A 23,907-nucleotide genomic window follows, 5' to 3' on the forward strand; every position below is an offset into this window, starting at 1 on the left:
GGACAGGCACCAAAAACTACAGAGAAACCCTGTCTCGAAAATCAAAAAAAAAAAAAAAATAAGAAGAAGAAGAAAGAAGAGAAAGAGAGAGAGAGAGAGAGAGTGACCTTGTTTCTTGTCTCAAAAAAATAAAAAATGGAATCAAAAGCCAGGTGTGGTGGCACATGCCTTTAATCCCTGCACTTAGGAGGCAGAGACAGGTGGATCTCCATGAATTCAAGGCCAGCCTGGTCTACAGAGTGAGTCCCAGGATAGCCAAGGCTACACAGAGAAAGCCTGCCTCAAAATACAAACAAATAAAATAGATTCAAGGGAAAGTGTCGTTCACACTTGTAACCTCAGCATAGGAAGCTGAGGAAGACGACAGTGAGTTCTAGGCCAGCCTGATTCATAGCCTTCCCCAGATAATAATAACTTTTAGAACAGTATTACTTTTATAGAAATTCAGAACATATAGAGTATCGAGTCAGAATTTGCTTTACTGTGATGTATTTGTTACCGTAATATCAACACATTACTCTGTGTATGGTGTATGCATGTGGTATATGTGTGTTCATGTGTTTTATGTGTGTGCATGTGGTATATGTGTGTGCATGTGGTATATGTGTGTGCATGTGGTATATGTGTGTGCATGTGGTGTGTGTGTATATAAGTGCATGTGTTCATGTACTCAGAGGCCACAGGAAGACATCAAGTGTCTTCCTTTATCATTTCTGTCTTGTCTTGAGACAAGATCTCTTTCTAAATTTGGAGGCATCTGGTTTTTGGCTAGCCTGACTATCCAGAATCCTCCTGATTCTGCCTCCCACCCACTCAGTGCTCAGGATCCAGGCCGGCATGGCCTGACTTTTAGGGCCAGGAAGTGGTGTCGTCATGTTTGTGCCATCAAATCTTCTAACTCTGCGCTATCTCCCCAGGCTGGTACACTGTTTGAACTGGAGTTCATGTTCTATTCCTATCTACTGTTTTCTCATATTTCCCCCGGTGTCCTCCTCTGCCCCAGATATCTGTCCAGGGTCTTACATAACATGGAGTTATCACATCTCCTCAGCTGATGACAGGGGCTGTCTCTGTTTACCGAGGTGGTTAAGAACAAGACTGTGCAATGACTCCCCTCCACCTAGAGCAGTCTGCTCTGGTGGGGAAATCCCGAGATTGGGGCCTTGGGAGGGAAGACTCCAAAGACAATGCCCCCAGGTTACCTCCCACCAGGTCCTGCTGTTCTGCTTTGGGGCTCAGGCTGCAGATACTGACCCAGAGCTTCGAGGAGGTGTGTTTGTCGTGCCTCTGGAGAGCAACCAGCTCTGCTGAACTCTGGAAAATTTCGGCGGGGGAAAGAGTCGAGATTTAAAGTCTCGGATGGAACTATTTGTTGATTTGGTCACGCAGACTGAACTCCCGGATATTAACGTCATGTTTTGGGTATTCCAACACCCCTCTGCTCCTTTTGTTGCCCAAATTGTTCAACTTTGACCACAAGAGGGCTCTTTTGTCTGGTTCCAGTGCTGCTGGAACATAACCTGTCTTTATGGGCTTTGTTTTTCGGAGTTTTTGACTTTATGGCCTTTGGGGGCTTCCCAGACTCATCTTTGGGCCTTTTCTCTCCTGGAACCTGCCCTTGGCTCTACTTCTCTCTTTCGACCCTAATTCTTGTGGAGGCGGGTATCTTTTCCTGGAGATAGGGGAGTTTCGGGGACTTCTGCTCGAACTGCCTTTGTGACTCGCATCCTCTCTGTTCCTATATTCCACACACCCTGCTCCAGACCCTATGGCCGACTGGACCCGGACCTCTCACGTCGCAATTCCCCCTTCCTCCAAATTCCGTGCCTGGCTTTTTGACTTCAGTATAATCAGAAATGCTTGACGTCTGGAAGAAAACTAAGGCGGACACCTGGAAGAAATGCAGGCGCCTGGGGGCCTCCTAAAATGAAAGGGACAGCTTCTGGGGTAGTCCCCCCAACCTATCCCCTCCCCCGACCCCATCCCATTCCCCCCCCCCCCCCCCCCCCCCGCCAGTCTTCGGCTCCCGCCCCTGGGCCCCACCCCTCTGTCCTTGAGTTTCACGTTGTTAGGATGGTCACCAGGTGGCGCTGCAGGCTCGCTGTTTGGGCCTCAGAGTGCTCAGGGCTTTGCCTGGGGTCGGCATCTGCGTCAGGCTGTACCTAGGAAGTCCTGAGCTGCAGGAGTGCTCTGGAGGGCGGCTGGGCACATTTTCTGCTGTGCTTGGCGCCTGGCGCACAATAACGGGAGGGTATGTCCACAGTATCCTCGAATACAGAGTCCCCTAGTGTCCAGGCTGAAGGAAAGGACAGGGTTCGTAGGGCGGGAGGGCAGGGGGATGGGAGTTTGTGGGCATTAAGCCAGTTGCGCTGGAGGTCAAAGAAGGGGTGCGTGGGAATGTGTGGGGAACACACGGAGACACAGGAAGGGGGCACACAGGGAGCAAGCCCGTTTGGATAAGAGCGGGGGTGGGTGGGTGAGGGGCTCGAGCTGGAGAACAGTGGCGCACACGGGCATGTGAGGACGTGGGAGGACAGAAGACTGGCTGCTTCCCAGCTTCCCGCCTCCTCTCTTCCGAGAAGTGACAATGACTGCCGGGTAGAGCGGGCTGGGGTGGGGACCGAACGAATAGAGGCCCGGGGGAGGGAAATCCCCAAGGGTGGGGGAGGGGTAAGAAGTCCTGGAATTGTGGGGGAGTGCAGCACGGGAAGAGCTGGGAAGGTGTGGTATCAGGGCTAGGTCTAGGGGTGAGAACCAGAGAAAGAAGAGCCCAGAATACGGGAGGCGGCGCCCGCCCTGCCCCGCCAGAAGAATGTTCACCCTGTTTGTCCAGACCCAGCTTCTGCCCTTGATCCTCATCGTTCAGCACAGAGTAGAAATTCGTGAGTCCCAGGTGGGGATGATGCCAGGATTCTTCTTAGTGCCAGTTTCCCTTCTGAGGGAGGCTGGAGGGAGAAAAACCTCAGCCTTGAAAGTTCATAGCTGACAGAGAAGGAGGGATGCCCAAAGGCCACTTGTGGCGGGGACTCTGCCCTGAGCAGTATTCTAACATAGCACTAAATTTAGAGTTACCCTACAGTCCGGTGCGCAGCTCAGGACTCAGAGATGGGGAATGGCTTGGTGTGTCGCTCCAGGGGGGCGGCTTTTTCACACAAAGTGTAGTTTACTTGAAAGGGAAAGGGGAAAACCCCTTCTGTACGTCTTGTCTAGCCACCCAGAGCACAGCAGGCAGAGTTCCTTAGGCCAAAGGCCACATCAATTGAAGGGTCAGTCTGGACTGTGACCTCTTCCTGGGGTTAGGAGAGCCACATCTTTTGGGTCTCAAAGATTTTTGTTTTCTGACAGCTTCCAAGAACCTGATTAACTAACTCTCTGTTAGCTTGGAGTGGGGTGGGGTCCGTAGCCAACAGAAACTCTGGAAGTTAGGGATGTGGTAGCCCCCAAAGGGAAGCTGGAGTGTTGTTTCAGGCAGGCTTGGACCTCTCGGGGCTCTAACATCAGAACGATGTTTGGCCTCCTTTGTCACAGGCAGGAAGCCACAGAGTCTCTAGGGAACCATATCCTTCTCACAGTGAAGCAGAGAGCTGCTGTGGTCCCTAAACTAACTGAACTAGTTAACTAACTGAGCTGACCTGTGGCCACTAAACTAACTGAGCTAGTTAACTGAACTGAGCTGTCCTGTGGCCACTAAACCAGCTAAACTAGTTAACTGAACTGACCTGTGGCCACTAAACTAACTGAGCTAGTTAACTGAACTGAGCTGTCCTGTGGCCACTAAACCAACTAAACTAGTTAACTGAACTGACCTACAGCCACTAAACTAACTGAACTAGTTAACTAACTGAGCTGACCTGTGGCCACTAAACTAACTAAACTAGTTAACTGAACTGATCTGTGACCACTAAACTAAATGAACTAGTTGACTAACTGAGCCGACCTACAGCTACTAAACTAACTAAGCTAGTTAACGAACTCAGCTGACCAGACTCCCAGAGCCTGAGTGAGCACACTCACTGAAGCAACCTTTATCTTCTACTAACCCCATCACCCCATTTCTTGATGCCACCCTTTTTCACCCAAGAATTTATCCTAACGGTTCTTTGTCTCAAGGCTTACCCAGCATGCACCAGGCCCTTGGTGTGACCACCAAACAGCATAAAGGGGTGTGGCAACACACAGTTTTAATCCCAGGATTTGGGAGGTAAGGGCAGGAAGGTCAGAAACTCAAGGTCATCCTGGATTTTGCCTTTTTAAAGGCTTAACTTATGAGCACAAGATACTCTGTTTATTCTGATGTCTCTCACATAGGCTGGTCAGATGGCCCAGTGGTAGGAGAGAGCCGTCCCGTGATGACTTCCACTTTTATTTATGCATTTATTTTGGGGAAAAAATTCTTTTGTGTGTTGTGTGAGGGTGTGGGGGGTGATTTTCAAGACAGAGTTTCTCTGTGTAACAGCCCTGGTTGTCCTGGTCTAGAGACTAGGCTGGCCTCGAGTTCACAGAGATCTGCCTGTCTCTGCCTCGAGTGCTGGGATTAAAGGTGTGTGCCAACAATGCCCGACAAAATTTTTTTTCTTATAGTATATTTTGATCCTGGTTTCCCTTTCCCCAGTTCCTCCCAGTCTTCCCCATTCATCCAACTGCACTTTCTTTTTCTCTCTCTTTTTAGAGAGCAAACAGGCAAAAACCAAACCAAACCAAAACAAAAATCCCCAGAAGCCAAAATTTAAAAAATACGCACACAAATAAAACCCATAAAAACACAAATTCGAAAATCATGTAAGCAAAAGAACAGTAGGTCAAAAAAATACACAAACAAAGCAGTCTGTGACAAAGTCTACGACCGTTGAGTTCATTCTGGGTTACCATTCACTGCTAGGCATGGAGCCTGCCCTGAAGTGTGGTCACGATATCCAGTGATACTCCGCTGTTGAAAACTGATTTTTCCTTTGAAAGTAGATGCCAAGTGGAGATAGCTTCTTGTTTAGGGCTGGGAGTTTGTGTCCACTTCCCTCTCTCAGAGCTGGGACCCCGTCTGGCTTGAAGCTGTGCAGGCCATGTGCATGTTGTCACAGTCACAGTGAGTTCATGTGTGTGTCGGCTCATGTGTGTGTCGGCTCATGTGTGTGTCGGCTCATGTGTGTGTCGGTTCATGTGTGTGTCGGTTCATGTGTGTGTCGGTTCATATGTGTGTCGGTTCATATGTGTGTCGGTCCTGTTGTGTCTAGCCTGTTTCCTTGGTGTCATCCATCCCCCGTGACTCTTAAATTGTTCTGCCTCCTCTTCCACATAGATTCCTGAGCCCTGAGGGGAGGTGTTTGATGAGGTCATCCCAGTTAGGACTGAGTGTTCCAGAATCTTTCACTCTCTGCATTGTGGGTCTCTGTGTTAGTTCCCAGTTATTGCAAAGGAAGCTTCCCTGCTGATGGCAGAGCAAAGGCACTGATCTGGGTCCCCGTCTCCCAGCTCAGTGTGTCTGATTTCTACTTAAAAAAAAAAAAGTAAAGTAAAACACAAACAAACAAACCCACCCCAAACACCTCAGAACAACACTATCTTGTGAACATCCCCATGTAAAATGTACGTAAAGTTAGTAAAAAATTTTATGTTTTTCTCTTGTTAAACAAGAGAACAATTAGCTGTGTTCTTACATCTAGCAAAGAGCCCATCTAGGGATTAAGGGAGCCACAGAGCATGACCGTCCCCGCACTGTCCCAGATAGGAAGAACCCTCCCACATTCTACGAAAATGACAGGACCTCCCAAATGCCATTTGTCTTTGTCTGCCTTTCTAGGCTCTGCCTCTTGTTCCTGCAACCAATTAGTTCTGGTGCTGAGTCACCCCCACTGTGAAGGCCTAACCATCAGGCTGGGCATGCCTTCCTCTAGCTCCCTCAACAGACTTTAGCCTCAAGAGGATCCTGAGGCTGCCCAGGTCAGGTATAGAATGGGATGGATCTGGGGAGCATTTGCTCCCTAGCATCCCGACATGAAAACAAAATAGCTCATTCATTAGATTAACTGACAAACAGTGACAGTGATTGAAATGTCCTGTTTGAATATAAATTCTTTTCCTAAGATCCAAAGGGGGCTGGAGAGATGGCTCAGAGGTTAAGAGCACTGGCTGCTCTTCCAGAGGTCCTGAGTTCAATTCCAAGCAACCACATGGTGACTCACAACCATCTGTAATGAGATATGGCACCCTCAAAAATCCAGCCAGGTGCCTTTAATCCCAGCACTTGGGAGGCAGAGGCAGACGGATCTCTGTGAGTTCGAGGTCAGCCTGGTTTACAAGAGCTAGTTCCAGGACAGGCTCCAAAATTACAGAGAAACCCTGTCTCAGAAAACAAACAAACAAAAAAGGAAAAAAAATCTAATCCCCAGATTTCTTAGCATCTATGTCAGTTCTCTGCCTCTGACTTCAAAGAATGTTTTTGAACTGTGATCAATATATAGTTATATAAAGTGTAATGCATGACCTAGGTTAATATTAGTAAATAATATTATAATCTGGGCAGTAGTAGCACATACCTTCAAACCTAGCACTCAGGAGGCAGAGGCAGGTGAATCTTTTTGAGTTCAAAGCAAACCTGGTCTACAAAGTGAGTTCCAAGTCAGCCAGAGCTGTTATACAAAGATCCATCTGCCTCTGCCTCCTGAGAGCAGGGATTAAAGCCATGCACCACCACTGTCTGTCTTGATTTTTTTCCTTTTTTTTTTTTTTTAAAATTGAGATAGGGTTTCACTGTATAGCTCTGGCTGTCATGGAACTCACTACGTAGACTAGGTTGGCCTTGAACTCACAGAGCTCCTCCTGCCTCTGCCTTCAAAGTGCTGGGATAAAAGGTATATACCACCTTGCCTGGCAGTTAGGTAAGATTTTCAGAAACTCAGATAGCTGCTGTAGGCAACCAGCTGGTACACAAGGTAAGTTGGCAGGAAGCTCAGGGCCAATCCAGATCAACATGGCAGCTCAAGAGGACAGACATATCATCCAGTAGGGACTGTACTGAGCTGAAGGCCCGGGGCAGAAGTTCTCTGCCTATCTGCTCCTTTGTGCAGTCATTGGGCAGTTGGGTGACTGGTGGGGCTACTGCCACCCCAGGGTTACATGTCCCCCATTTTACATGAGCTACATGAGAGAGTGGCATCCTTTGGCTGGTCTGGTGTGTTTAGTAAGTCAACAAGCCCAGCTTTTCTGAGATGCTTTTAATATGTCAGCGTAGTCCTGATCCGGTCTGTTTTGATAAGGTCATGGGTGGTACTCCTTAACTTGTACAGACAAGTTTTAATCAGCCTCTGCCTTGTGATTGATGTTGGACAGGTTGTGTGTGTGCGCGCGTGTGCATGCGTGTATATGTGTTATGTGCACAAAGAGATACAACTGTCCTGTGTGTGTTCACAAATGAGACACAATTGTCCCGCATCTGCACTTGGAGTGAAGCCTAATGCTACTTTGTAAAATGTAATCTCCAAGTACAAAGCACAGCCTCGAGTCACTATTCCACGTATGCCATCTTATGCCATACCGAGGCACACTCCAGTAGGGCACAGCTGATAACCGTAAATGTCCCAAGGAAAAGTTTTATGAACCTTTCCTTTAACTAAGCCAAATCCCAAGGATGCTACCATTTTATTTATTTCTTTATATTTGAGATAGAGTCTTGCTCTGTGACTCATGCTGGCCGTCAGCTTCTGATCATTCGCTTAGGATTACAGGCCTGAACCACCATACTTCTTGAGGACAAATCCCAAATAGATTGTCATAGAGAAATATTCCACACACGTCACGATCACAGAACTCAATCAGGAAAAACCAAGTGTCCCCTGCTGCCTCTGATGACTGCTTGTAATTGCTGTGGCTCGTGGTCTTCAGGCTTCTCCAGGGCTGGCACAGGGCCCTGGCAGGACGGACCCATTGGTATGTGCACAGAAGAGATGGTTTCCTGCCCTGGGGAGCTGAGACCAACAGGGCAGGGCCCTGGAGCTGGTTTCTTGGCAACAAGTCTGAACTGCAGCCTGGAAGCCTGCTTCACTGTGAGACTTGTTTAACTGTCAGGAAACCGGAGTTTCTGTTTGTTTTATTTAAAAAAAAAAGTTCTCAGTGTTTTGTGTGTCCTGCCTCAGGCGAGGTTGCCCTGACCATGACCACTGGCTGTTAGTCCCTGCCTGCCCAGGGAGGTAGGGCTTGAGACCCCCTGGCCATATCAATAGATCCAAAGTCTGTTTGGAAAAGGTTAAACAGTTACTTGGATGAAACGTTTCCTGTCACTAAGTTTACAAACACAGTTGGTTCGGGACCCTTCAGGAGAAAAGCCAGAGTTCCTCAGGTTCTGGGGTCTATGAAGGAAAGGAGGGCCCAGGAAGAGAGAGGCTCTGGTCAGTCCAGAGTGGCGGAAGAACAGACTGTTCCTCCCGCAAATCCACTCTGGAGCAGCTGGCTGCCAGGAACTGTTGCTCACTGGGGCCCACTGTCTGTCTCTGAATGGCAAGGTTGGAGGGAGGGGTTCTGCTTCCCACCCGTCTCCTCAGGGCCAGTGGAAGAAGGGGAGTAGTGCTTTGGTTACCCACAGATTAGCCATCCCTGGACACTGGGCCTCGAGACTGATGTCTCAGTGAACTTCCAGGGGATTCTCAGAAGCAGCTCCTGGGTCCAAGAATGGGAACAAAACCAAGGAAAGGCACAGGCAACTCAGGCTACCCCACAGATTGGGCCCATACTGAGAAAGTCCAGGGACACAATTAAAGACACAGTGCTGAGCAAGAGCAGGAGCTTAGAAGAAGCTCAACTAGAGCTGGGTACACCCTCTGCACAGACATAGACGTGTGGGACAGAGAACACAGGAGGCCTGCAGTGTGAGGTGAAGGGAGATTCTTCAGTGAATGGTGCTTGGAGGCCCTGGGGTAGCTGGGGGACCCTAGGGAAGCTGAGGGGTCCTGGGACAGCTGGGGGGCCCTAGGGAAGCTGAGGGATCCTGGGGCAGCTGGGGGACCCTAGGGAAGCTGAGGGATCCTGGGGCAGCTGGGGGACCCTAGGGAAGCTGAGGGATCCTGGGGCAGCTGGGGGGCCCTAGGGAAGCTGAGGGATCCTGGGGCAGCTGGGGGACCCTAGGGAAGCTGAGGAGTCCTGGGGCAGCTGGGGGGCCCTGGGGCAGCTGGAGGCCCTGGAGTAGCTGGAGGACCCTAGGGAAGCTGAGGGGTCCTGGGGTAGCTGGGGGGCCCTGGGGTAGTTGGGGGACCCTGGGGTAGCTGGGGGATCCTAGGGAAGCTGAGGGGTCCTGGGGCAGCTAGGGAGCCCTGGGGCATCTGGGAGGGTCTGGGGGAGCTGGGGGGACTCTGGGGGAGCTGGGGGGGCTCTGGGAGAGCTGGTGGACCCTAGGGAAGCTGAGGGATCCTGGGGCAGCTAGGGGACCCTGGGGCAAGACAACAAGCGAAACATACACATACACAAGCGAAACAGAGCAGATCAACGATCTGAACATGAAGGCTGAGACCACACAAGCATCAGAACACAGGGAACATTCTCTAGCCTCAATGTTAAGACAAGCCTTCCTGAGGAAGACTTAAAAGGCCAGATGCACAAGGAAATAGAGAAACGCACAGGGCTATGTAAATATGCTAACAATCTGTATGACAAAACGTCATAACGGACTAAAAACGAAAACTGACACAGTAGGACAAAAGTATTGAGAGCTTTGGGGGCTGGACTTGTGGCTGAGCAGTCAGTGTTTGCTTAATCGGCACAAAACCCTGGGTTCGACCTTCAACCTTGCATAAATCGGAATTCATAGCAAATGCCTGTAATCCTAGCAATACAGAAGAGGGTGGACAGGAACGTTAGGGCTTAAATGCCACCCTCAGCTACCTAGCCATCCGGGGATACATGAGACCCCGCCTCAGAAATAAATAAATAAGCGCAACTTTTACCATAAGCTGGGTGTGGTGGTTTAGACCTATCGTCTTAGCTGGTGGGAGGCCAAGCAGAGAAGATAGTGAGTTAGAGGCTGGCCTGGACCCCATGGTGAGACTAATTCAACAAAAGAGAAGAAAGACCCCAAATCAGGGACTGGAGAGACGGCTCAGTGGTTAAGAGGACCCAGGTTTTTTTCCAGAACCCATATGGTAGCTCCCAACTGTCTGCCACTCTCATTACAGGGGATCTGATGTTCTCATCAGGACAGCAGGCCAGTACATGACACACAGACATATAGACAGTCAAAACAGCCATAGAATAAAAGTAATTTTTTAAAAAATCCCGATTATATCTCAGAGAAAGCGCTGATGCTCCGCCGTATTTCTTGTCTGTTGCTGCGATTAAATACCCTGGCGACAGCGACTCAAGGAAAGGCAGGGTTTATCCTGCCTCACAGTTCCAGGTTTCAGTCAATTAGGGCGGGGAAGTCAAGGCAGCAGGAGCTGGAAGCAGCTGGTCACACTAAGTCTGCACTCAGAAGAGAGCAAGGAATCCAAGCCTGCTAGCACCCAGCTCACCTTCCATGCAGTCCAGAATCCCCTGCGCAAGGAATAGACCTACTGACACGTGGACTTTCCTACTTCAGTCCACTGAGATAATCTCCCATCGATTTGCACAGAGCCTAACTCAACCCACGTTGTGCTCAGAGGCCAGTCTCTAAGGTGATTCTAGGTTCTGGCAAATTCCCTTCTAGGTGAGGAAGCTCTTTTCTTTCCAGATTAAGATCCTGGAGTGAGTGTATTATATTCTACGTTTATGTTAATGTTCCGTTGAACTGCCAGCTCGCCCCTATACTATCTGGTCTTTCTCTCTCCAAACTCTGCCTGCTCAGAGAGTCTCTGAACAAAGGAAAGGTGCCAAAAAGCCCAGTTCTGAAATCTAGGTGGCTGCTGCAGCTTCCTCTCCTGAAGCCACCAGCCACCCGAGTTCCCACCTGAGTGCTCAGTTTTTGACTATATACTTGGGCACAAACCCAGCTTGTGGCAGACACCTCATCACCCATTCGACTAGAACCTGTAAAATCTCCTGCTTTTGTTTGGGGGTGCAACTTTTCTGGCCGCGATCTCTGGGACTGGAGAACCCGCACAGGAATTGCTCTGCTCATTGCTCAAATGTACGTGTTAAATTTTTCATTTCAGCTTGCTCTGGCTTACTGCATCAGCGGAGAAACTTATTATGGGTGGCGGGTTGGCAGAAAACCTAATAGTGAGAGCCTAGGTAAGAATAATTAGTTCTGCCTGTTGTGAGTTGTGTGGAGGTTAGGGATTTAGCTTCTAGTTCATGTGGGCTTGTGGGGGGCAGACAGATCCCCTTGAAGTATAACACATCCTGTTATGTAAGGGGCTTCCTTTAGGGCACTACCAGTCTGGGGCCTTTTGCAGGGGATAATTAAAGATATGAGCAAGACTGAAGGAGATCTGAGGATGCTGAAGGGTGTGGGGGGAGAAGTGTTACTGGGTTGAGGGATGGGCATGGTTCATACACTGGTTGGGATCTATTATGTGAGCATGGAGAAGCTGTACCCTAGGTGGGGGAGCGTTAGGATAGCATGATGACTGATGAGGTCCTTGAGTGTGTAGTAATGATGTGGAATTCCCCTCCATATGCTGTGAATACCATTGGTTAATAAATAAAGAAACTGTCTTAGGCGTGCGCAGGGCAGAATGGAGGTAGGCAGGGAAAACTAAACTGAATGCTGGGGGAAAGAAGGTGGAGTCAAGAGATGCTATGTAGCCCCGCCAGAAACAGACTCTGGACGGACGGAATTTTTCCCATAAGCCACAGCCACGTGGTGATACACAGATTAATGGAGATGGGTTAAATTAAGATGTAAGAGCTAGCCAATAAGAAGCTAGAGCTAGTAGGCCAAACATTGATTTAATTAATACAGTTTCTGTGTGGTTATTTTGAGTCTGGGCAGCCGGGAACGAACAAGCGACCTCCTACTACATAGAAGGAATGTGTAGGAGGCTACTCAGGGGCAAGTAGCTGGGGTCTGGAGGCAGAGCGGCCAGCCTCTAGCCACCATATCTAGCTGTTTGGAGAAACAGGCTATGGGGCTATATGTAGCCCCCTTTTTGGCAGAGTATTGCAAAGGTTTGTCCTTGGTCAGCATGTACAGAGACAGGCAGGCTTACATAGGTCTGTAAGTGCCAGCATTAAGGCGTGTGAAAAAGTGGACTGCAGTAGGTTTATGGGACAAAGGAGGGTTTAGGGAGACAAGAGTGGCTCCTCCAGGAGTCTCTTAGTGGCTTCAAAAAGAGGCTGAGCAGTGAGGGAGAAGTTAGGGATCCATATATGGAAAACATTAAAGAGGCCTAGTAATGTAAGCAGTTCACACTTGGTTTGTGGCATGGGGTAGACAAGAGTTCCTCTGCCCTGGGTACAGAGATATTGAGAGGCCCAGATAGACGACTGATCGCTGGTAGATCTGGGCCTTTGTTTTAGGAGACCCTGTAACCTCAAGAGGCTAGAGAGTCAAGGAGGGTTGCCGAGTGTCAGCTACATGCTGGAGAAGGAAACTGGGAGATAAATCTAGTTTGGTGAGGTTCTTTCGTAAGGCCTGCCCAAAGTAGTGACAGTTGTCTTGGAATCCCTGGGGCAAAACTGTCCAGGTGAGTTCTGAGCATGCAGCGTGTCAGGGTTCTCCCAGGGGAAAGTCAGAAAGGGGTTGGGAGGACAGGTATAAGGGGAAGTGATGAAGGCATCTTTAAGATCAAAGACAGGAGGCACATGCCTATAATCCCAGCACTCAGGAGGCAGAGGCAGGCAGATCTGCGTCTAAGGCCAGCCTGGTCTACAGAGTAAGGTTCAGGACAACCAGGGCTACACAGAGAAACCTTAGCTCAAAACAAACAACAACAACAAAGATGAAAGACAAGGTAGCAGAGAAAGATGGAGGAGAGTGGAAGAGCAGCCACGGGGAAAGGGGAACAATGGCCTGGTTGGTCCTCTGGAGGTTCTGTACTAGGCCATAAGAACCAATGGGCTTTTTGACACCCGGAATAGGGATGCTATGGGGAGATCTGGGGGGAGTTGAAAGGGTTGCTTGTCATAGTCCCTCAGTGATAGGCTTAGGACCATGGCGAGTGGTGGGGATGGGAGGATATTGGTCCAGAGCAACAAAGGCAGAAGGGCTCCCAGGTGCTGAAGACAGGGTTGTGATGGACAGCCAGGGGTCTGAAGTGTCCCAGACTAGAAGGTTGACCAAGGGCAAGAGGGTACGGGTGGAGGTCTGGTTTTGGGTGGTTTGGGGGATACCTCCTGAGTCCAACCTAAGGAGAAAAATGGTGGATGTTCTCAGGGGAGAGGAATATATGGAAACCTTAAGCTTAGACAAGAGATCCCAGCCTAAAAATGGGAGTGGGCATTGAGACATTAGGACAAAAGCTTAGGTGAGATTTCTGTTGTCAAACTGGCAGACTAAATCAGGTGTACAGAGTGGATTATGAGGGAATTCCTGAGTCTCCTGTTATTGCTAAGCTAGTAGTTTTTTCTTGGCCCATGCCACTTGGCGAGTAAAGAGAAAGAAAGCCCCATGTTTAGTATAAGAGACAGGATTCTACCCGTTTTCCAGTAGCCAGTTTTGTTGCACTGAAAACAAGGGCAGAGGTGAGAGGACACTGACCCTGCTTCCTTGGGACAGCAGGTGGTGAGCTGGGCTTTGTTTTGTTGAGAGTCGCTGCCGGGGAATGGGAAACTGGCATGGCATTCTCACCGGTCCTCATGAGCTCTTTCTCCCCCCCCCTTTTTTTTTCTTTGAGAGAGGGTTTCTCTGTAGCTTTGGTGCCCGTCCCGGAACTAGCTCTTGTAGACCAGGCTGGCCTCGAACTCCCAGAGATCCGCCTGCCTCTGCTGGGATTAAAGGCGTGCGCCACCACCGCCCGGCTTCTTTTCCCTTTTTGACCTCATCCTCTCTGTTGGTAAAAGTTTTTAAAGCCACATCTAGGAATCACTTTGAGGAGTTAGAGGTGCCTTTTGTAATCTTTAGAGCTTGTGTCTAATGTCTGGGCTGATTGACTCAGGAAATACATTAGTTTACTTTGTTATTGCCTCAGTGAGGTGAGTTAAGGGAAAGTGCCCTGAGTGACCTCTTGTAGTGTGTCAAAGTTAACTCTATAGTGAGCACTATGTTGCATGCTTTCAGCTAAATAAGTTGCAAGTCGCTGCTGCCAGGTGTTCTGTCCTGGTGTCAACATGCTGATAATTCCAACTTGGGTCCCTCAAAGGGACTGCCTCGTGTCATTTTGTTGATGATGTTTATCCGTGTGGTCCCTGGCTGCCTTCCAGACATGGTCCTTTTCATCTTGGGTGAGGATAGAGGTTAGGATATAATATATATTTTTACTTCCACTGATGGCCGACCCAATTATTTTGATCAAATTAAGCAAGCTTTATTTCCTGTCAGTCACAGCTGTATTCTTAACGTGGGGTTTGAAAGAACAGCATTGAACTTAGGAGAAAGCTGGGTTTATATAGCTTAGGAACTGCAAGACTAGGGGGGTTTAAGGGTTGGGGGATTTTCTGGAGATAATTTTGGTTACATAGGAACTTAGTAGAACATCTCAAAATTATTTGGCAGAGAGGGCTGGAGAGATGGCTCAGTGGTTAAGAGCAGTGACTGTTCTTTCAGAGGTCCTGAGTTCAATTCCCAGCCACCACATGTTGGCTCACAACAATCTACAGTGAGATCTGATGCCCTTTTCTGACATGCAGGCATATATGCAAGTAGAACACTCATATACATAAGTAAATCTTTAAAAAATTATTTGGTAGGATATCTTATCAGGTTGAAGGTCAAGGTATATAGGGTGTAGAACTTGTCAAATTCAGAAAAATGGGTCAAGACATGGTCAATCCCAAGTTGTTCAGAAAACAGAAGTGAATTTATTTTGACCTTGTAACAAGATAGCTTCTAATCTAGGAGTCGGCTGGTCCATACATCATAGCAATATCTTGCCAGGTGAGATCACAGATTTGAGTTTTCCAGGTGAATTGTCTTTGGAAATGGGGCTGTTTTTCAGAGCGACCCAAGCTTTTGTTCTATGACATCTATTTCTGCTAGTGTGAAAGGCACTTGGACTCAGGTGGGGCCATTCCTTCCTGCCACCTCAAGTGGGGACGTTGTTATCGTGAAATAAGGTGTGAGGAGGGGAGGGTAAGTAGGGAGGTGGGGGGGAGTGTCTACAGGTGCTAGTGGTTTGGACATTGGAGCAGCTGAACAGGAGGGTGGGAGTCGAGGGGACAGTGTTGGACTCTGGGGGATGCTGAGTGCTGAATGGTAGGGGGATTATTATTGGCAGGGGGTATGCAGCGAGGAGGTTCCTAAATGGGATGGAAAGCTGGGGAACTAAAGGTGGGCAGAGCAGGAAGTGTAGAGAGAGGGGTGAGTGTGAAGGGTGAAGTTTCGGGTGTAGAGTACCTCAGACTATTTGCCATTTTGTTTGAGAAGGTTGTCTAGGTCTGTAAGAATGTTAAAATCGAATGAGCTAGCCGGGTGGCGGGACACAGCCCCGCGTGGGTGGCCGGGTGCCGGGGACACAGCCCCGCTGCCCCTATTTCAACAGTTCCCAATTGGGCCCAGTGATGGCCATTATTGAGGGAGTATTGTGGCCAGCTTTGGGTGGACAACTGAATGACCCTGTGAGCTGGCGCTCAGTGAAATTGAACTTTTTAAGATTACCCCAGAGACAATCCAAGGGAGAGTCTTTTGGAATGGATAATTTAGATCCCATTACTTATTTTGTTTTGTTTTTGTTGTTTTGATTTTCGAGATAGGGTGTTTCTCTGTGTAGCCTTGGCTATCCTGGAACTTGCTTTGTAGACTAAGTTGGCCTCGAACTCAAAGAGATCCACCTACCTCTGTCTCTGAGTGCTGGGATTAAAGGCCTGTGCCACCACTGCCTGGTTTAGATCCCATTTTTGAATTTGAAATGACAAACAGGATTGGTGGAGAGTCTAATCCCACTGCCTCTGTGTCTCCAAGGTTTATGGAAAAGGTGAAGACAGACTTGAGTATTAGGAGGGCCTGTCCTCATGCTCGTAAGACTCGGGGGAATCACAAAGTCAAATGTGGAAGCTTCCAGAACATCTAGGTCTTTGTGATCCAGAAGGAGCGAGAAGATCCCAGAGTTTCTGGGGTCTCTTCAGGGCACCTTTGAGTCAGATGCAGGCGGTTACCTTGTCCTGCAGAATTTGGGTGCATGGATGGTAGTGATCAAATGGTCAGAGTTACCTTCCCCTTTGTCAGATGTGAGGTTTGCAGACAATGAAAAATAACAGGGAAGTTCATACATTATAAACCCATGAGCTCTGCATGCGGGAAAACAGCCTGATGATCAAAGAAAGCAGCTTTACCCCACACCCAAGTTTAGGCCTGAGTTCTGTGGCCATGTAACTTACAGAATTAATCATAAGCCCCGGTATGCACCTTGAAAAAACAAAGTTGTAAAAGGAAATTAAATGATTCTCTTGTGTGTAAAGAAAAATAGATGGCTAGCCCACCGCTCATTTAAAACTCCTCTAGAGTGAAATTAAGAATAGAAATTTGTTCAAGGGAAATGGCGAACAGCTACCTGCCGCTACAGAAGAAACTCTCTGGCTTAGAGCTTGTTAATCAGTAATAACAGAATCATTGCTTCGGGGAGAAGATGTTATGGTGGGAAAATTAAAACAAAGAAAAATGTTTAACTATTTGTGGGCTTCTAAGGAAAACATGTAACTTGTGATCTTAATATTTCTTCTTATGTAAAGATTTTAATTTGTTTTAGGAAAATGTTATGTGGTTATGAGGTAATCTTTCTTTGAATAGGAATCTTTGCCTTCGGTGGTATAAAAGGGATAAGGGGAAAATGTGAGGCAAAAAAAGAACATCCAACAAAGAAAAATAAAGCAAAGACTTAAGCTTTGGCCCTCAGACAACAGCTCTGTGTGTGAGTGTTTGTGTGTGTGTGTGTGTGTGTGTGTGTGTGTCTATGTGTCTATGTGTCGTGTGTGTGTGAGCCTCTGTATGTGTCTATGTGTCTCATGTGTGTGTTTGTGTGTCGTGTGTGTGTGTGCACGTGCACACGCACACACGTACGAGCATTGCACAGTCTTCTGGCACTGCTGAAAGCTGGTCTAACAGCAGCAGGAGGGAGGGAGGCTAAGGAGCCTGAAAACCCCAGTCTCTCCCCTGGGGCTTTTCAAACTCTGAAAGCTCTTCTTCCCCTGATTTAAGAGTCTGTAGGTTTGAACAAAGGCAGGCTGGCTGATGGGCTCACTAGTGTTGTGTAATTGTGCCCCTGATCTGGCTTTCCTTCATCCTACAGGTCCAGTACTGAGGGAGTTTTACTGGAGGGAGGGAGAAAAGCCTGCCACGCCTTTGTTTTTAAGCTGCCAGGCTTTGATCCCAGGTCAGGAGGGAAAGGAAATTTGTCATCACGTCAAGTCCCCTCTCCCAATCTGTCTGCCTAACTCCTAGTTGCTTCCATGGGGTTGCCTGCCTGCTTCTGGGGTCACAGAAATGTTCTGTAGAGTTGGAGGAATATATTAAAGGGATACTGAGTTTTTTTTCAGTACACAACTAATCAAGAACCCCCCTGTTTTCCCCCTGTCATTGGCCCAGGAGCCTCCAGCTATTGAAGTTTTGGCCCCTACTTGCAAGCTTCCCGGGTGACGGGTGACACTAGAAACATAAACCTCAGCTTTGCCCTGTCCTGGAATTTAAATTACCATATGAAAAGGTGATGGTATCTGAGTTTTGCTCTAAATTCCACTTCTTGGTCTGGGGTGGAAACAGCTAACCAAATGAGATGGGAGGGGTTGTTACGGGATGAAGGAGGCAATGTCTTTTTCCTTCCCAGAAGCCTCTTCCACCAGGCAGCACTGTCGAGCCTGTCATGGGCCACCTGCTGTACTAATTTAGTGTTACAGAATTGGGGGATGGGGGGGACAGCACTCTAACTCCTAACCCTGCTCCCAATCAGATGCAGCCAAGTATCCTGTATAAGTCAAGTAAGAGCCAAATTAGAGCCTGGCAGTGGTGGCTCAGGGCTTTGCTCCCAGCCCTCGGGAGGCAGAGACAGATGAATCTCTGAGTTTGAGGCCAGCCTGGACTATAGAGTGGACAGACTCCAAAGCTCCAGAAAACCTTGTTTTGAAAAATCAAAAATAAAATAAAATAAAAATAAAAAGTCAAATTAAACGTGGAAAGCAGGAAAAGGAGATTTATCCAATGTAGCCACATTAGGAAGAGGGACAAAAAGATCCAACTAAGCTCCTATCTTCAATTCCCAGTGAATCCATCTTCAAATCCCAAAGTCAGATAAAAGTTTAAACTTTTGTTTAGTCTTTTTTATTTTATACGTATGAGTGTTCTTCCTTTATGTCTGAACAACACATGTATACAGTGCCAGTAGAAGCCAGAAGAGAGCATTGTATCTCCTATGGCTGGGGTTACAGATCATTGTGAGTCACCAAAGGGGGTGCTGGGAATGGAATATGGATTTGTTGTTAAATGACTACATTTCCGAGCTTCCTTTGCAGCCAGGTAAGGCAACTCCAAAAAGAGGGACTACTGGACGAAAAGTAAACTACTGACTGCAGTCATTTCCACCCCTGAAAAGGTTTGCAGTCATCTTTTCCCACTGACAGACGGCTCGGCCTCCCTGGCATTAGATTCAGCCGCCCCTCGCAGTGTGCACCTATGAGGTGTGATCCCGTTGAATCATGGCGCCTCCTCTTTTTCTGCTTTCTCTCTTTAATCTGTCTCAGAAATCTGCCACTCTGGGATAATAAAAGCAGCTGATAACCCGTGGAAGGAGGATTATTAATAAGAGGTTAGGAAGTTGAGTGTGTCACCACTGGGGAATGTTCCCATGTTCAGCCCAGGATGTGATGTTAGCCACGGAATGCCGTAGCCTGACATTACCGCCCTGCACCAGGCACTTGGTAAACTGAGTCTTTGATCAGGAGTGCTCTTATTTTCGTAGCGGTGGCCACAACTGCCACCAACCTGCCATCTGAATGTGTGCATCACAGAGTCAGGAAGGAAAAGCTCCCAACTGCCTAGGCACTTTCTGTTGGCTCAGTTTCCACTGTTGATAACAGAGACTCAACTGCCTGTGCTATGGACCTAACTGGACCTGCAGTCCACCCACCCATCCGCCCTCTCACATATCCTCCCATCTGTTTCCTCCTGCTAACTGAACTCCACTTTGCAACTTCGCTGTCATACCTGTGCCTTGCAGTGGCCCGACTTGCAGCCGCCTCACAGTTTCCAGTGTTTTCTCTGTTGTTTGGTTTTTCTCTGTTTACATTTCTACCAACTTCCTTGGGAGTCTGAGGACTTGTGAAGCCTCTCAACCTTGCTGTGACCTCTTAGGGCTTTTACAGCTGTTCTGTAAGCCCACACATTTATTTACTGTGCGATGTGGGTACGACTGAGAGTATTTATTAAACGTGGAAACCTAAGTGTTTGCCTCGGTCGGGTTATCAAAGAAAACAGGGCTCTCTAGCAAATCGCAGTTGGAACATGGCCAAAAGAGTGACTAACGATGGACAATGTCTCGGGGAACTGTGAGAGGCTCTAGGAAAACAAGCAAAAAAGCCAGGCGGTGGTGGCGCACGCCTTTAATCCCAGCACGTGGGAGGCAGAAGCAGGCGGATCTTTGTGAGTTTGAGCCTGGACTACAGAAAAGTCTAGAATGTTTGGCTGGGGACTTTACCCCAGATCCTGGCATCCGTCTTGGAATGTTGAGTAGAAAGCTCCATTTCAAGCCCCTCCCCTGGGAGTTGCCTCAATCCAAACTCCACCTCCAAGAAAGCCACTCCCACAGGCTATTTAAGCTGCCTCACAGAGCAGGAATGCAAGGTCCCCCTTTTCCCTGGATGTGGTGGTTTGCTGTCCTTGTGGGACTCCTAACAAGAGAGTGGGGGTGCCTCTGACTCTTTTGCCTTTACTACTGGGTTGCCTTGTCCAGCCTTGATATGAAGGTTTGTGACTAGTCTTATTGTCATGTGTTATGTCATGTTCAGTTTTGCCCCTGGAAGACCTGCTCTTTTTTCTTTTTCTTTTTCTTTTTTCTTTTTTAGGGAAGTGGAGGAGTGGAGTGGATCTGGGGAAAAGGGGAGGGAACTGGGAGGAGTGGAAGTAGGGGAAACTATGGTGAGGATGTAATGTATATAAAGAATAAAAAAATAAGGGCTGGAGAGATGACTCAGAGGTTAAGAGCACTGGCTGCTCTTCCAGAGGTCCTGAGTTCAATTCCCAGCAACCACATGGAAGCTCACAACCATCTGTAATGAGATCCGGTGCCCTCTTCTGGCGGGCAGGCATACATGCAGGCAGAACACTGTATACATAATAGATGAATAAATGAAAAGAAAACCTATTTTTAAAAAAAGAATAAAAATAATAAAATTAGCCGGGCCGTGGTGGTGCACACCTTTAAGCCCAGCACTCGGGAGGCAGAGGCAGGCGGATCTCTGTGAGTTCAAGGCCAGCCTGGTCTACAAGAGCTAGTTCCAGGACAGGAACCAAAAGCTATGGAGAAACCCTGTCTCGAAAATCCAAAAAATAAAATAAAATAAAATTAAAATATTTTTTGTACATTATTAGGAGTACTCTAATTTAATTCTATTGTTCTATGTTAAGATATTTCTGGGGCTAAGAGCTGGCTGAGTGGCTAAGAGCACTTGCTGCTGTTCCAGAGGACTGGAGCTTGGTCCCCAGCTTCTGGGGATCCGACTCTCTCTGAAGGTACCCATACACATGTGGCATATAGTCACAGACATGTGCACACCTACTATTGTATTATCTAAGCAGCCAAGTAAAAGTTTCCAGCAACTTAACACAATTTCTCTCCTATGACCTAATGTTGTTTCGTGTGAGGATTCAGAGATGTGAATGGAGGATTCAGTGAATGTGTCCTTATAGACCTGTGTCTACACAGATACTGACTGGGTCAGTCATCCTGAAAATTGAAGGCTAAAGGTTCAAAGCAACAATAATTATACACCATGACTATTTTATGGCTCAAATATCAAATGGATTTGATAATATATATATATATATATTTTGGTTTTTCGAGACAGGGTTTCTCTGTGGTTTTGGAGCCTGTCCTGGAACTAGCTCTTGTAGACCAGGCTAGTCTCGAACTCACAGAGATCCGCCTGTCTCTGCCTCCCGAGTGCTGGGATTAAAGGCATGCGCCACCACTGCCCTGCTGGATTTGATATTTATACAAATTACAGACTCTAAGGGCATTTCCAGTTGATGGAGAAACGTGACCTCAATGATCTTAAAACCTGATTGACTAAAACACATCTCTTCCTAACCCTGCCCCCCACCCGTACCCACTGTGATGGCTAATCTTGGTTGTCAGCTTGACTGTGTGTGGAAGCAACTAAAACCCAAGGCGAGAACACCTGGGAGGGATTTTCTTGACTGGATCATTTGAGGTGGAAGACACACCCTAAGTCTTGCCTACACCCTTCTGGTGGTAGTCTCCATAAAAGAACACTGAAGGAAGCTTTTGCTTTTTCCCTATTTGCCGTCACTCTTGCTGGTAAGTTCATCTGTCCTGTGGCTGAGGCATTCCTTCATTGGTGTTAGAACCCACTTCTTTGGGGTACCAAAGTAAATTAAAGACCAACTGAGACATCCAGCCTTGTGGAGTGGCCAGGTACTGAAGTTCTTGTTGGACCTGCCGGACCACAGCCTGTGAGGCAGTCTAGTAAGTCACGTACACTACATAAATCCTAGTCAGGGCCACTGTTGCCGTGACGAAGCACCGTAGTCAAAGCAACTAGGTGGAGAAAGAGTTTATTTGGCTTACACTTCCATATCATTGTTCTTCATCATTTGAAGAAGTTAGGACAGGAACTCAAGCAGAGCAGGAGATGATGCAGAGGCCATGGAGGAACGCTGATTACTGGCTGTTCCCTGTGACTTGCTAAGTCTGCTTTCTTAGAATAAAGAACCACCAGGCCAGGAGAGGGTCCACAGTAGGCTGGGTCCCCTCCCATCAAATCACTAATTAGGAAAATTACCTACAGGCTTGCCTACAGCCCAATCTCAAGGAGGCATTTTCTTTTTTGTTTGTTTTTGGTTTTTTTGATTTTTGAGACAGGGTTTCTCTTGTAGACCAGGCTGGCCTTGAACTCACAGATATCTATCTGCCTTCCTCTGCCCCCAGTGCTGGGATTAAAGGCTTGCGCCATCACTGCCTTGTCAATGGTGGCAATTTCTTAATTGAAGTTCCCTCCTCTTTTGACAACTATATCTTATGTCAAGCTGACATAAAACCAGTCAGTACAGTATATATATTCATTCTGTCAGCTCTGTTCCTCTAGAGAATTCTAATCCATTCACTGTCTCTCTAAAAGTACTTGCTAAAATTATTAGTCTCTCTCTCTCTCTCTCTCTCTCTCTCTCTGTCTCTCTCTCTCTCATATGTGCGTTCTCTCTGTTTAGCCCTGGCTGTCCTGTAACTCACTCTGTAGACAAGGCTAGCCTCGAACTCAAAGGTCCACGTGCTTCTGCCTCCCGAGTGCTGGGATTAAAGGTGTGTATCACAAGCATCACCACCATCCAGGTGGTCACATGTCTCTTAATAGTCATCAAAAGTGCTCTTACATATTAACAATCTATGAGACACAGTAATACACCCACATATATTATCTTCTGAGTTTGATTTTGAGAGGTCCAAAGTACTGAAGCACACATGACAGAGCAATATACTGATATAAATATACCAGCTCTACTAGTAGACAGTTAAATCAGATTATATTTCTAACCAGTAGAAACAAGGCAGGGACACTCGACTAAACTTAACTGTGGTGGCTCATTTACAGTTCAGCGGTTTAGTCCATTATCATAATGGAGGAAAGCAAGACAACATGCAGGCAGACTTGGTGCTAGAGAAGGAACTTAAGAGTTCTAACATCTTGACTCACGGGCAACAGGAAGTGGTCTGTCTCACTGGGTGTAGCTTGAGCATATAAGAGAGCTCAAAGCTCGCCTCCACAGTGATCACATCTCCCCATATGCCCCTCCCTTAGGGGGACCCTTTCTTTCAAACCACTATACAACGCTTGCAGAGGACTTGGGTTTGATTCTTGGCATCCACATGGTGGTCCACACCCATCTATAACTCCAGATTCAGGAGATCCATCACCTTCTTCTTGCCTCCAGGCATGCTTGTGGTGCATATACATACATGAAAGCAGAAAGCTCATACACATAAAGTAAGTCTAAAAAATTTTTAGAAATTATATGAAAGAAGCCGGGCGGTGGTGGCGCACGCCTTTAATCCCAGCACTCGGGAGGCAGAGGCAGGCGGATCTCTGTGAGTTCGAGACCAGCCTGGTCTACAAGAGCTAGTTCCAGGACAGGCTCCAAAACCACAGAGAAACCCTGTCTCGAAAAACCAAAAAAAAAAAGAAATTATATGAAAGAAAAATATTACATTTTCCCCCCCCACTAGAGCCTGAGCTGCCTCCTCTGGTGCCTATTAAATGTCAGTCGTCAATATAATTTTGAATAAAGCTAATCTTGGCAGAAAACTCCATAGAAAAGCCAAATCCTTCTAAGCATTCAAATAGATGAACCTACCGTGACCAGTCACATTCAAACCACCACAACTGGCATGCTTTTATTTTCTCTTGGGTTTGTTTGATTGATTGGAAAGATTTCGCTCTGTGCTATTAACCCCAAAGATGCGAGGAGAAAGACCACTAACCCAAATCATTATGGCCAAATTAATTAAAACAAGGTTTTTTTAATTCATGCACTCTGACTGCCTCCCTCCCCCTAAGGTGGGATTTAGGAGGTCAGCATTAGAGGAGGGGATGATAAGGTTTTTATAGCTTAGGGGCAGGGGCTTTCCAAATGGGGGGTTGGCAGGCTAATAGGCTGGGTTACAGACACAGGACTAAAAAGGTGGGCATAAC

The sequence above is a fragment of the Microtus oregoni genome, unplaced genomic scaffold, assembly GCF_018167655.1.
Source record: "Microtus oregoni isolate MIOR12 unplaced genomic scaffold, Mior012 000016F_ref0000370, whole genome shotgun sequence".
Lineage (NCBI taxonomy): Eukaryota > Metazoa > Chordata > Mammalia > Rodentia > Cricetidae > Microtus > Microtus oregoni.